This window comes from Portunus trituberculatus, chromosome 25 (genome assembly GCF_017591435.1).
Source record: "Portunus trituberculatus isolate SZX2019 chromosome 25, ASM1759143v1, whole genome shotgun sequence".
NCBI lineage: Eukaryota > Metazoa > Arthropoda > Malacostraca > Decapoda > Portunidae > Portunus > Portunus trituberculatus.
The window spans coordinates 15,294,441-15,308,092 of record NC_059279.1 but is presented as its reverse complement, the minus strand read 5'-3'; the positions used below and the strand labels follow the sequence as shown (position 1 = coordinate 15,308,092).

At 40.3% G+C, this 13,652-nt stretch overlaps 1 protein-coding gene across 1 annotated transcript in view; it reads right to left on the bottom strand.

Moving 5' to 3' along the window:
• The window catches only part of LOC123508584, a 183,184-nt gene that overhangs the window by 118,982 nt on the left and 50,550 nt on the right, over nucleotides 1–13,652 (bottom strand).

Genomic DNA, 13,652 nt, shown 5'->3' with positions numbered 1-13,652 from the left:
ATATACAGGCCTGGTGACGTGTTCCATCTTCCTTTACGTTCTTGTTAATAAAAATGTTTGTGTTTTTTTTGTGATATGATGAAAATTTGAGTGTTTTGTTTATGGGTGTGGATATGTATGTTCCATGTAGAGGCTGGCACATATAGGCCTGGTGACGTTTTTCATCTCCCTTTACGTTCTTGCTAATAAAAATGTTTGTGCTTTTTTTGTAATATGGTTAAAATTTGAATATTATAATGTACTCTAAGGAAAAATCACCTTCCTTAATGTGTTATCGAAAGGTTGCTGTGTGTTGGGTAAATTTTTATTATTATTATTATCATTATCATTTTTATTATTACTTTCTTTTGTGGAGCTCAAGTATTGGAATATTGACATCAACTTAGCGTGATGTGAAAGCCATCCATTCACGTCACGCGCGCTGCCTTTCCATTGCAGCTTACAATTTCCAGTGACAAAAATAAATTAGGCGTTTGGGAACATTTACAGCTAAAGTATACCGTAATAAAACAACGCTAATTATCAGAAGAGACAGTTTTATCTTGATCTGACGTAATTTTTAAAGTATGAGGAATAAATAACTCCTTCTCTCCGTGTAATTTGTATTTTTGATGGAATTTCAGACATTTTTTGAGTATTTAGAGAGAGAGAGAGAGAGAGAGAGAGAGAGAGAGAGAGAGAGAAAGATAATGAAGACAAGGTAAGGTTGGGGCTCCTGTCCTTTATGTAATGACCCCTAATGTTTTCTTGCCGCTCTCTCTTTCCAGTCCTATGGGGGGAGGGTCATGGGAGGGTTGGTGGGTAGGGGGGTGCAAGGAACAGTAAAGAACACGCGAATGGAACATAAAACTCGTACGGTACTGTAGGGACGTGTGTGTGTGTGTGTGTGTGTGTGTGTGTGTGTTGATTACTTTATCTATTATTCTTCCTTGCTTGTTATTTATGTCTGTTCTTTTCTTTCTTTGTCTTTTTAGATGTGTGTGTGTGTGTGTGTGTGTGTGTGTGTGTGTGTGTGTGTGTGTGTGTGTGTGTGTGTGTGTGTGTGTGTGTGTGTGTGTGTGTGTGTGTGTGTGTGTGTCTCTCTCTCTCTCTCTCTCTCTCTCTCTCTCTCTCTCTCTCTCTCTCTCTCTCTCTCTCTCTCTCTCTCTCTCTCTCTCTCTCTCTCTCTCTCTCTCTCTCTCTCTCTCTCTCTCTCTCTCTCTCTCACTCTTATACACACAAATCACTCTATCCTATACATCACTGCATCCTTTCTTTATTAACCTATTTATCTACCTTGATGTACCTGCATGTCAGTGTTTACGTTGCACTAATTAAACCAAGACGATTAACCTGCGAGATACGATGAGGTCGTGAACGTGAAGGTGTGGGCCGAGGGAGTCACTGCAACACGGGGAACACACACACACACAGACCCAAGGACACAAACAAGATTATCGGATCATATCTGACGCAGGTGACATACGTATTTGAACTGAGAATGGGTGACAGCTTGAGGTATCTGAATAACCAACAGAACATGGGAGCAGTGGTCGTGGTGGTGGTGGATGGACATGGTGGTCAGTAAAGGGATTTGATTTAATTTTTTTATGGAGGAAAAGCCAGTCAAGGGTAACAACATATTATAAAAAGGTCCACTTGAGTGCTGGTTCCCTAAAAGAAAGGTAGAGAGTTAGCCAAAATTAAGGAACAAATGTCTTGATGGTGTGGTTTATATTTGTTTTGATGTTTTTTCGTAGGAGAGTTGACAAGAGGGAAGGGAAAGAAGGACGTGGTGAGGTAGTGAGTGGTTTGGTTGTAGTTTAGAGAGTTTAGTTTGGTATTTGGTGTTTCGAAATGAGATGGCTGTTGTTGTTGTTGTTGTTGTTGTTGTTGTTGTTGTTGTTGTTGTTGTTATATTGCAAGACATGTGTAGGAAAAGATAAAGTTGTTATTGCTGTTGTTATTGTTGTTGCTATTCTAAGTATTTTCATATTAAAAAATGAAAAAAATATGGAAATATTTCGCAATTATATCAAATCTTACATATCACTACGAATAGAATACTCTCTCTCTCTCTCTCTCTCTCTCTCTCACACACACACACACACACACACACACACACACACACACACACACACACACACACACACACACACACACACACACACACACACACACACACACAGATCAGTATTGAACAAAAGCATATCAAAGATTCATATATTCCTGAGAACCACCTGAGGAATTTCCATGCAACGACTATTTCATAAGGAAGCTTTCAATGAATGGCCAAAAATAGATTATGGATTCCAGAGATTTTTCTTTATTGGAGAAGCATTTGCAGCACATTTTGGAGGAAGATAAGTTCGATTTAAATTACCTTTTCCCTAAAAGCCTTTGGAGCAAAATTTTAAATAGCAGGAACTGGGAAGCGATATATTTCTTGAACCCTTAGATAAAAAAATATAAAAAATCGCAAGACTTTCACATTTTACCACGTAGAAATAAACAAAATGAAAAAAAAAATATATAAAAATGACCAAATACAATAGGCCAATAATACGAAATAAAACAAATAAAACAATCATATGAACAAAAAATAATAACAATTCCACCATTTTAATACTTCAAGACAAAAGTCACCAGGCAATCCAGACCAAGCCACGCCAAAATAAGACACCAAACTACAATACCCAACACACGACATGCAGACCCCACCGCAGCCCACCCCACCCCTCCCAGCATGCCACACATACTGGACACCCGCACCTCACCACGCAGCACACCGGGAGGAGGAGGAGGAGGAGGAGGAGGAGGAGGAGGAGGAGGAGGAAGAAGAAGAAGAAGAAGAAGAAAAAGAAGAAGAAGAAGAAGAAGAAGAAGAAGAAGAAGAAGAAGAAGAAGAAGAAGAAGAAGAAGAAGAAGAAGAATAATAATAATAATAATAATAATAATAATAATAATAATAATAATAATAATAATGAGGATAAGAATAAGATTAAGAATAAGAATAAGAAGAATAAGAAGAAAAAATGATAAGAATAACAAGAACAAGAAGAACAAGAATAAGATCATGAGCAAGAACAACAAGAACAAGAAGACCATGAGCAACAACAACAAGAACAAGATCACCAGAACAACAACAACAACAAAAACTAGAAGAACAAGAACAAAGAGAGAGAGAGAGAGAGAGAGAGAGAGAGAGAGAGAGAGAGAGAGAGAGAGAGAAACAGAGAAACAGAGACAGAGAAACACAAACACAAACAAAGCCACTCTATCACACCCAAGGGAACACATCTGATACAACCAGACTGTCAATGCATATCTGACAACCAAACTTACGGACACACCTGCAGGACTGTCGGGCGAGCTTTCCACTATACCACCAATAAACACGTAGTATTGATCGCACGCGCCACGGGACCCAAACCAAGAGGCGACTGTCACTACCTAATCTTCCGCAGAGTTCCGCCTTGGTCTCGAATAATCAGGTCCACCAACTCTTAACTCTCCTGTTTGGAAAGGTCAGACGGGCAGCTCACTCCCTCACTCCCTGGCTAGCAAATTAACCCCGCAGCCGCAGCACCGCATCTTGTCGTAGCAGTTGTGTTGCGTGTGTTGAGCTGCACGCCACGCTACACACGCCAGACCACGCCACGCCACGCCCAGAACACGGTCATGGTGTAGTTGTAGCATACCAAGAGTTATTTTCGTCCCTTCCGTACATGCCAGCACCGCTCCGTGTGTCTGTATTTGCGGTGCGTGAATGTCGAATGTTAGACAAATAGAGGTGGTATAACAGGGTGACTAATGTAATGTGGTGTCTTTTATTTTATTTCAATGGACGACTGAATATATGAAAAGATGATGTTTCGTTCTTCTTCTCCATTCCTTCCTCCTCCTTTGTCTTCTTTCCTTCTCAAATGGTATAAGGAAAAAGAAGACATGTTTTATCGTATCTTATATTATTTCACAGAATATCTATGTAAAAAATATGACTAATGTAACGTGGTGTCTTTTATTTTATTTCAATGGTGGACAGTATGTATAGAAAAAATGTTTCCTTTCTCTTCTCCATCCTTTTCTCCTCCTTTCTCTTCTTTCCTTCTCAAATGGTACAGGGAAAGAGAAGACATATTTTATCGTATCTTATCTTACTTCACAGGACGTCTACGTAAAAAAATTATATTGGTTTGTTTTCCTCACCCATCTCTCTCTCTTCCTTCCCATTCTTCCCTCCTATTCAGTACGACCCTCAAGTATGTCACACGACCCCAAGCTAATATGACAAGTTTTTTATAGTGTATCTGTAATAAAACTGCAAATGTCTTCCTCTCAGCCAAGGCACAGTTTTCTCCCTCTTCTACTTCCTTTCCTCCTTCCTCGCTATGCTCTTCTGTCAACATAACAACCGTAATACAATCTGACAATTTATTTTATAGGGCGTCTAAAAAAAAGTATATGTTTCTCTCTCTCTCTCTCTCTCTCTCTCTCTCTCTCTCTCTCTCTCTCTTCGTCCCGGTGTCCTTTTCTCTGTCTGTCTGTTTTCTCTGTCTCTTTTGCTGTTGTTCTTTTTTCTCTTCTCTCTCTCTCTCTCCCTTTGCTTCTCATGCTCTCTCTCTCTCTTTTTGTCTTTTATTTTGTCGTTTTCTGTCTCTCTGTCTGTGTCTGCTTTTATGTTCTTCTTTTCCCTTTCCTACTCTTTCCTTGCTTCTTTTATCTTTTTCTCTCTTCTTTTTCCTATTTTCCCCTTTTTTCTGCCTATCTGTCTGTTTCTGTTTTTGCTTTCCTTTTGTTCCTTCTCTGTCTGTCTAACTCTGTTTTCCTGTTGTTCTTTTCTCTGTCGGTCTGTCTCCATTTGTTTTCCTGTTGTTCTTTTCCGCTTTCCCTCTCTTTCCCTGCTCCGCCACAACACACTCCACTAACAAAAGCGGGGCACATACGAGGCATTCAATACAAGTGCTATTATTAATTCAGTCCCTCCCAGGATATGTATTGTACTGTACAGAAAACTTAACCCCCTCTAGCTCCATAACACACACACACACACACACACACACACACACACACACACACACACACACACACACACACACACACACACACATGCCACTCAAGGCCCCAAGAACTGACCGTTATCATCATAGTGCTATCCCCTCCATGGTGCGAGCCATAAACAGCTAAGTTAAGGTTCTAATCTTAAGTCTCCCTCAATCCCCATATGTACATTTTCAGTATGTATGTACTGCAATTACTAATAAACCGTATTATTATCATTATTATTATTATTATTATTATTATTATTATTATTGTTACACACACACACACACACACACACACACACACACACACACACACACACACACACACACACACACACACACACACACACATATTTTTCAGGAAGCGTATATGTTCAAATCTTTTCCTTCACGCGATGCAACAATGTAACAAGCACACGAGTCTTCCTTACGTGTTTTACTTCCCTCTTTTTTTTCTTCTTTGTGTTCCTTATCATTATTTCCAGAGATGACAAGAAGAGCAGAAATGTTTTGAGGTCAACTGTTTCTCGGTAGTGTGTGTGTGTGTGTGTGTGTGTGTGTGTGTGTGTGTGTGTGTGTGTGTGTGTGTGTGTGTGTGTGTGTGTGTGTGTGTGTGTGTGTGTGTGTGTGTGTGTGTGTGTGTGTGTGTGTGTGTGTGTGTGTTATTTATCAGCACTCAGATAACACGTCGTTCTTATGTTTTTACTACTATTTGTAATTGTGCTGCGGTTAAAATGACACAAAATGACAAGTTTTCTAACATTACATGTATTAAAATTCATAATATTGAAATTCACATTGTAAGTTATCCTGTCTATGGTGGGACTGCTTGTTCGATTGCCCTCTCTCTCTCTCTCTCTCTCTCTCTCTCTCTCTCTCTCTTCCGTGTCCTCTCTTCCCGGTTCCCTTTGTGGTCTCATTTATACAATTGAGCAGCTGCAGCCTGCCCTCTAAAGACAACTTCTACTACTTCCTACACTACACTACAACACCTTACACTTTTACACTCTCTTCAAATCAAAATTTAATAATGGCTTTACCACGCCCTGCCTCGGAGTCCCCCTCTGGGGAGGGGACCATAAATGTCCCCAGGTCGGACTGCCCTCTGCTGTCGACCTTGGGTGTCTTGACACTTCATCTAATACTTTCACTATCAATTTCTGCAACATTCGTGGCCTTCGTTCTAATTTTCAATCTGTGGAACACCACCTCTCCTCTACTAAACCTCATCTTCTCTTCCTAACTGAAACACAGTTGTCTGTGACTACTGACAGCAGCCCCTTTTCTGTTCCCTCCTACTTGCTCTATCCTCATTTTCAATCCAAAGCTGGATGTTGCGCATACGTGCGTAACGACACCACTTGCTCTCGTGCCCACAATCTTGAATCTTCAGAATTTTCTACCATCTGGCTAAGACTTCAATGTCACTCTCTAACTAAATTCATCTGTGCTGTATACCTCTCACCTAATTCCTCTGACTATGTAAAATTCTTTGACTATTTGACTTCCAAGGTGGAGCACATCTTATCTCACTTTCCTTTGCTGAGATCTCCATTTTAGGGATTTCAATGTTCACCACCAGCTTTGGCTTTCATCTTCTTTCACTGACCAACCTGGTGAACAAACCTTCAACTTTGCTATCCTTCATGACCTAGAGCAGCTAGTGCAGTTCCCTACCCGTATTCCTGACCGCCTTGGAGACACGCCCAACATTCTTGATCTTTTCCTAACCTCCAACCCTTCTGCTTACTCTGTTAAACTTTCCTCTCCGTTGGGCTCCTCCGACCACAATCTAATTTCCGTTACCTGTTCTATCACTCCAGTGCAGCCTCAGGACCCGCCTAAGCGGAGGTGCTTCTGGCATTTTAACTCTGCTAAGTGGGAGGAACTAAGGCAGTACTATTCTGATTTCCTTGGGATGATTATTGTTTTCATGTCAGAGATCCTTCTCTTTGTGCCGAGCGCATAACAGAGGTGATTATCTCTGGCATGGAGCTATACATTCCTCATACTTTCTCTAACCCTAAAGCTAAAAAGCCTTGGTTTAACTCTGCTTGTTCTCGTGCTGTCAATGATAGAGAGGCGGCTCACAAACGGTTCCGTAGCCATCCAACTGCTGAAACTCATGCCCTATATATTTCTGCCCGTAATCATGCCAAATCTATTCTCCAACTTACTAAAAACTCTTTCATCAATAGAAAATGTCAAAGTCTTTCCAATTCTAACTCCTCTCGAGATTTCTGGCATCTAGCCAATAATATCTCTAACAACTTTACTTCTTCGTCTTTCCCTCCTTTACTTCATCCAGATGGCTCTACAGCTGTCTCTTCTTTTCTAAAGCTGAACTCTTCGCTCAAACCTTTGCTACCAACTCAACTTTGGATGATTCTGGGCATATTCCTCCTACTCCTCCACCCTCTGACTACTTCATCCCTAAAATTAAAATTCTTTATAAAGACGTTTTCCTGGCCCTCTCTGGCCTTGATTCTCGGAAGGCTTACGGTCCGGATGGAGTCCCTCCTGTTGTTCTCAAAACTGTGCTTCCGAACTCGCTCACTGCCTGGTCAAACTCTTTCATCTGTGTCTCTACTTCTATTTATCCTTCTTGCTGGAAGTTTGCTCACATTCAACCTGTCCCTAAAAAGGTGACCACTCCAATCCTTCTAACTACCGCCCTATAGCTTTGATTTCCTGCCTTTCTAAAGCCTTTGAGTCTATCCTTAATAGGAAGATAATGAGGCATCTATCAGCTCACAACCTTCTCTCTGATTGCCAGTATGGTTTCCGTAAAGGCAGATCTACTGGTGATCTTCTTACTTTCCTAACTGAATCTTGGTCATCCTCTTTAGGGACTTCGGTGAAACCTTTGCTGTCGGCCTTGACATATCGAAAGCCTTCGATAGAGTCTGGCACAAATCTTTAATTTCTAAACTACCCTCCTACGGATTCTATCCTTCTCTCTGTACCTTCATCTCCAGTTTCCTTTCCGATCGTTCTATTGCTGCTGTAGTAGACGGTCACTGTTCTTCCCTAAAACTATCAACAGTGGTGTTCCACAGGGTTCTGTCCTATCACCCACTCTCTTTCTATTATTCATCAATGATCTCCTAAATCTGACTCAATGCCCTATCCACTCCTATGCTGATGATACCACCTGCATTATTCAACAGCGTTCAACAGACGCCCAACCCAACAACAATTAAATGACTCAAGGCGAGATGCTATAGGACGCCTAACTTCTGATCTTTCACTTGTTTCTGATTGGGGCAGAGAAAACCTGGTTTTGTTCAATGCCTCAAAACTCAATTTCTACAACTATCTACTCGACATAACCTTCCAGACAACTATCCTCTCTTCTTCAATAACACTCAACTTCCCTCTCCTCTACATTAAACACACTCGGTCTATCCTTCACTAAAAATCTAAACTGGAAATTTCACATCTCTACTCTTGCTAAATCAGCTTCCAAGAAGTTAGGTGTCCTATGGCGTCTTCGTCCATTTTCTCTCCCTCCCAGCTGCTTGCTCTGTACAAGGGCCTTATCCGCCCGTGTATGGAGTATGGCTCTCATGTCTGGGGGATCCACACACAGCTTTACTAAACAAGGTGGAATCTAAAGCTTTTCGTCTTATCAACTCTTCTCCTCTAACTGACTGTCTTGATTCTTTAAGTCACCGCCGCAATGTTGCATCTTTATCTGTCTTCTACCGCTGTTTTCATGCTGTCTGCTCTTCTGAACTTGCTAACTGCATGCCTTCCCCCTCCTGCGGCCTCGCTGCACAAGACTCTCTACTTCTTCTCATCCCTATTCTGTCCATCTTCCTAATGCAAGAGTTAACCAGTATCTTCACTCCTTCATTCCCTACACTGGTAAACTCTGGAACTCTCTACCTGTGTCTGTATTTCCACCTGCCTATGACTTAAACTCTTTCAAAAGAGGAGTGTCAAGACACCTCTTACGTTAACTGGACCCTCCTTTTAGATTTTTTTGTTTTTTCTCTACTTTCCTCTTAACAGGGCCTGGCAACCAGCGGGATTTTTTTTTTTCACTTTGTTTTCCCTTGGCCAGTGCCCTTGTAATGTAAAAAAAAAAAAAAAAAAAAAAAAAAAACCTATTATTTCAACGTTTCTTTAATCCTTCTTACTTTCTCTCTTCCTTTACGTTTTTCTTACTTTTCGTTTTCTTATTAGCAATGTCTCGGAAACACAACACATATAATCTACAAACTTTTCCTTTTTCTTATGTAACTTTCCTACTTCCAACTCTACTAGATAGCGGTAAAAAAAAGAGAAAAAGAGAAAAATAAAGAGAAACACGACTCCCCTTCCATTTCTATTTGTTCAGTATGTTGGTGTCATTCTCATAGCATACAAGTTTGATAATTGTACATAAACAAAATATAAGCATGTCTACAAGTTTTTCTATGTTACAATTTTTTTTTTCAACTTCATCGCCGAGATTAAACTTGACGGAAAGAATAACGTAACCTTGTTGGAATTCTACTTTCCTTTTATTTTGTGTAACTGTGAATGTGTAGAATTTAGGGTTTTTCTTTTTTATTTATACCATGTGGGCTTTTCACGAGAATTTCTGGGCTAAAGGGGATACTTTTTGGGGTACCTCCTATCTCAAACCCCACCCGCTAGGAAACCATTGCCCCGAGTGAGGAAGCCCAACCTACACTCAGCCCGTGGACAGGATTCGAACCCGTGCGCTTGGAGACCCCTCGGACCCCAAAGCACGCATACCACGGCGGCCCCTGTACAGAAATACGATATACATGATTAATAAACAAAATAATATTCTCTTCTCTATTTCTTTTTGTACCTAATTTTTCGTTACAATGAAATATGAAACTTAAAAATTCCTCCTTTACTTCAATTTAAATAACACTCTAAGATTTCCAAACATTACCTTCCATATACTCCCTAAGAAAAAAATGTTTACTCTTCTTTTTTTACCTTAACTTTGTATTGTGCCATACATTAAGGAAAAACACGGCATGACTTTCCTTCTATTTCTTATTCCTTTCCTTCACGTCTTGTCGATTCAGCAGGACACTAATTAGTAACGCCACAAAGACAAGAAAAAAAAATTACTAGTCCTCATCTACAAACCTGTATTTTCTTGGTAACATTTAAGTTTTGTCGTTAATCTCATATTACTTAGAGAGAGAGAGAGAGAGAGAGAGAGAGAGAGAGAGAGAGAGAGAGAGAGAGAGAGAGAGAGAGAGAGAGAGAGAGAGAGAGAGAGAGAGAGAGAGAGAGAGAGAGAGAGAGAAAACATACCTTATCTAACTTCTCCTTTTTGTCATTGTACACAGCTCATCCCTGAACAAATCAATGATGACACACAAACACACTGCCGTCTTAAAAAAAAATAAAAAAATAAAAACCTCTTTCCTTACAAATAATTCTTACTTCTCCTAATTTTCCGTTACAGATAAAATATGACTCTTCTTGGACCTTCCTTCCCACTTTTTGTTGTTTACCTTCCCCCAAAAAGAGCTTCGTAAATTTATAACAGTATTACCCGTGTCAGCTGCTCGATATATCACCTCCTTTCTCACCTGCTGCTTTATATTTATGCCTCTACTTTATCTTCCTTCACTCCTATCATGCTAAAACCCGCCTTACGTTCTGCCCTTCCCATCCTTAATGCCAATTATAAGATGTTACCTCTATGTTTATCTCGTGTTTGTGTCTTTTTTTCCTGTGTTTTCCGTCTCCCTTTTTCGTTTTTATTTAAGTTTTTCGTGTTTTTTATTATCTATTTTCCTTTAGTTTTATTTTTTTTTGCACTTTTGACCACATATCTTTTCTTTTTATTTATCTTATGTGTCTTATTTCTCTCGTATTTCTTTCGTCTTCTTTCTGATCTACTCTAACATAAAGATACCACTAATATAGACCTCAAGTAATCATTTTCATGCATTTACGTATTTTCATTCCCTACGTCAAACATACATACATACAGACAGACAGACAATCTAGTAGCACACTCGCAATAAAGCTTTCTGTCCTGCTTCTTCCTGCTCGTGTTTGCCTTCGGTGAGTAAGACGAAAACCAGAGCCGTGACTATCAGCAGCCCACTAAAAGGTTGTGATTTACGAAAGTGGAGTGAGGAAGTCTTCTTGAATGTCTGTTGCCTTAATAAACCCCACTCCATAACACAAACCAACCATAATTTCTGGATAATTGGCGCGGCTTATTATCTTTTCATATATTTCTCCGTATTTACTTAGTTTCAGGCTAATTTTCCATTATTTTGTGATGAGTTTATTAAAGACACTATTTCCGAGGTCTTTTCCATGATGCAGGCGAGTCACGCTCCTCAAACTACGAACGGGAAAGAAGTGCAAAGTTTCGTTATTACTTTTAGAAAAACGAATATGAAGGATATGAAGTTTGAAGCCTCACAAAGAAACACAAAGAAAAAACACAACCAGCACCTGACTTCTTGGTAACAACGAAGCTGTTTGTGATGCTCCAAAACATCTCATCTGAAGCAAGAGATGTAAGATAGCAGGCTCTGGAATTGAGGCTGAGTAAAAACAGTCTCATATGCAAAGAGCGAAGTCGATCGAGTTACAAAGAAAGTATCAAAGTTTAGCAATTATTAAGCGTAACAGTTATCAGATCTAGCGTGGGCAAATAATCTACCAGAGTAAACAACTGGATGTGAAATGTCTTCCTGTGCTTTCTAATGATGCCCTGGTAGAAGAACCAGAGAAGGGAGATAGGAAGGAGCAGAGAGAGAGAGAGAGAGAGAGAGAGAGAGAGAGAGAGAGAGAGAGAGAGAGAGAGAGAGAGAGAGATGAGCGGGAAGAAAGGCTGATTGATTGAATTTTCTGAGCCGCAAGAGGATGAGGGGGCGGGGGGAAGTAGAAGGAGGAGAGCTGGTGATGACGAGAGGAGAGGGTGAGGACAGAGTGGGGGGGATGCAGATGGAAGAGGATGCGTCACACAGGATTGGTTTTAACCCCTTTAGAACCATGACGAGTTTCCATATTCCTTCTGCTTACTATTCGGTGACTTCATACAGATTCAGAACTCATGTGGGGGGGTTAAAATAGTAAAGACTGAACCCATTAATTTTTGACCTCCATAGGCCCTTGCTAATGTCAATAAAATGGTCTAATCGTACACAAAACTCAAGGTAAAAATGTGTCCCAGTACTGAAGGGGTTAAAACGCTATTCTTTGGTTTCCGTTATTGTGTATTTGCCAACATGCGTTTTTCAGGTCATCAGTATTTGTAATCACTTATGCAGGTCATGTCAAAACACTGGCCGAGCTGATGAAGTTGATCATGGTAATTTTGCTGTGAATTATGTTGTTGATTTCACCAGCACCGCGCGAGGGCTTCAGGGAATTAAATCACGGAGTTTAGTTGAATTACGAACCTCCCTTCCACGCATGCGCAACACCAGACAAATTGTTTTCACCAGGTGTCGCAAGAGTTGGTGCCGTGCTTTCATTTCTACCGCATATTTCACGTTTTCATACATTTTAATTCCTTCAGTATTGGGACGCCTTTTTTACCGTTAGTTCTGGGTATGATTGGGCAATTTTGTTTACGTTAGAAAGGGTCTATGGCGGTCAGAAGATTACTGGCCAGTTTTCACTATTTCAATCCCCACATAAGTTTCTAAAGCTGTATAAAATCGCCAAATAGTTACCAAAATGAATATGAAAACGCGTCATGGTGTTTGACTTCTCTATCTACACTCCACATAAAAAAAAAACCCACTAAAAACACCATAATTAAGATCAGGATTGGCATATTCCTCAGTACACAGCATACTCAAGACCAAGATCATTCCACCAACAGGAAGGCACACGTGAAAGGCTCCCCAACAAACAACAGCGGGAAGAAAACACCTTCATGAGCCAATCCTGTCGCCATGACGCTGCCTGAATGTGGGATTTCATTATAAAACCCCCGCAAATACACAGCTTGTAAAGAGAGAGGGAGAGAGGGTGAGAGAGCCAGAAGGTAAGGTGGAGGAGAGGAAAGAAAGGCCAAGGAGAGCTAGAGAGGGAGTAAGGAGGTGACCAGAAAGGATGAGAGCAGGATGAGAGGGAACTGTAGATTGTCAATGAAGAGAGAGAGAGAGAGAGAGAGAGAGAGAGAGAGAGAGAGAGAGAGAGAGAGAGAGAGAGAGAGAGAGAGAGAGAGAGAGAGAGAGAGAGAGAGAGAGAGAGAGAGAGAGAGAGAGAGAGAATATTCTTGTTGTGTACACAAATCAGTGTAAAAAGTTTATTATCTGTGTGTCCGAAAATAGAAACTTGACATCTACAAACTCTCACTCTCTCTCTCTCTCTCTCTCTCTCTCTCTCTCTCTCTCTCTCTCTCTCTCTCTCTCTCTCTCTCTCTTTCTCTCTCTCTCTCCATTACGTATTCTGCTCCCATGGGAAAACAAGGCCAACTGCGAAAAAACAAAAGGAAAAATAGAAATAAAATACATATGAAATAAATATTCAAAAGAGGCAAAACAGAAAAGAAAAATCATAAAAAGAGAAAAAAATAGAGAAAACTAGAAAAAATAGGAAAGAAAGAAAAAAAATGAACGAAAAAAAAAATAGTAAGAGAAAACGATACAAAGCGAAAAGGTAAAAAAAGAT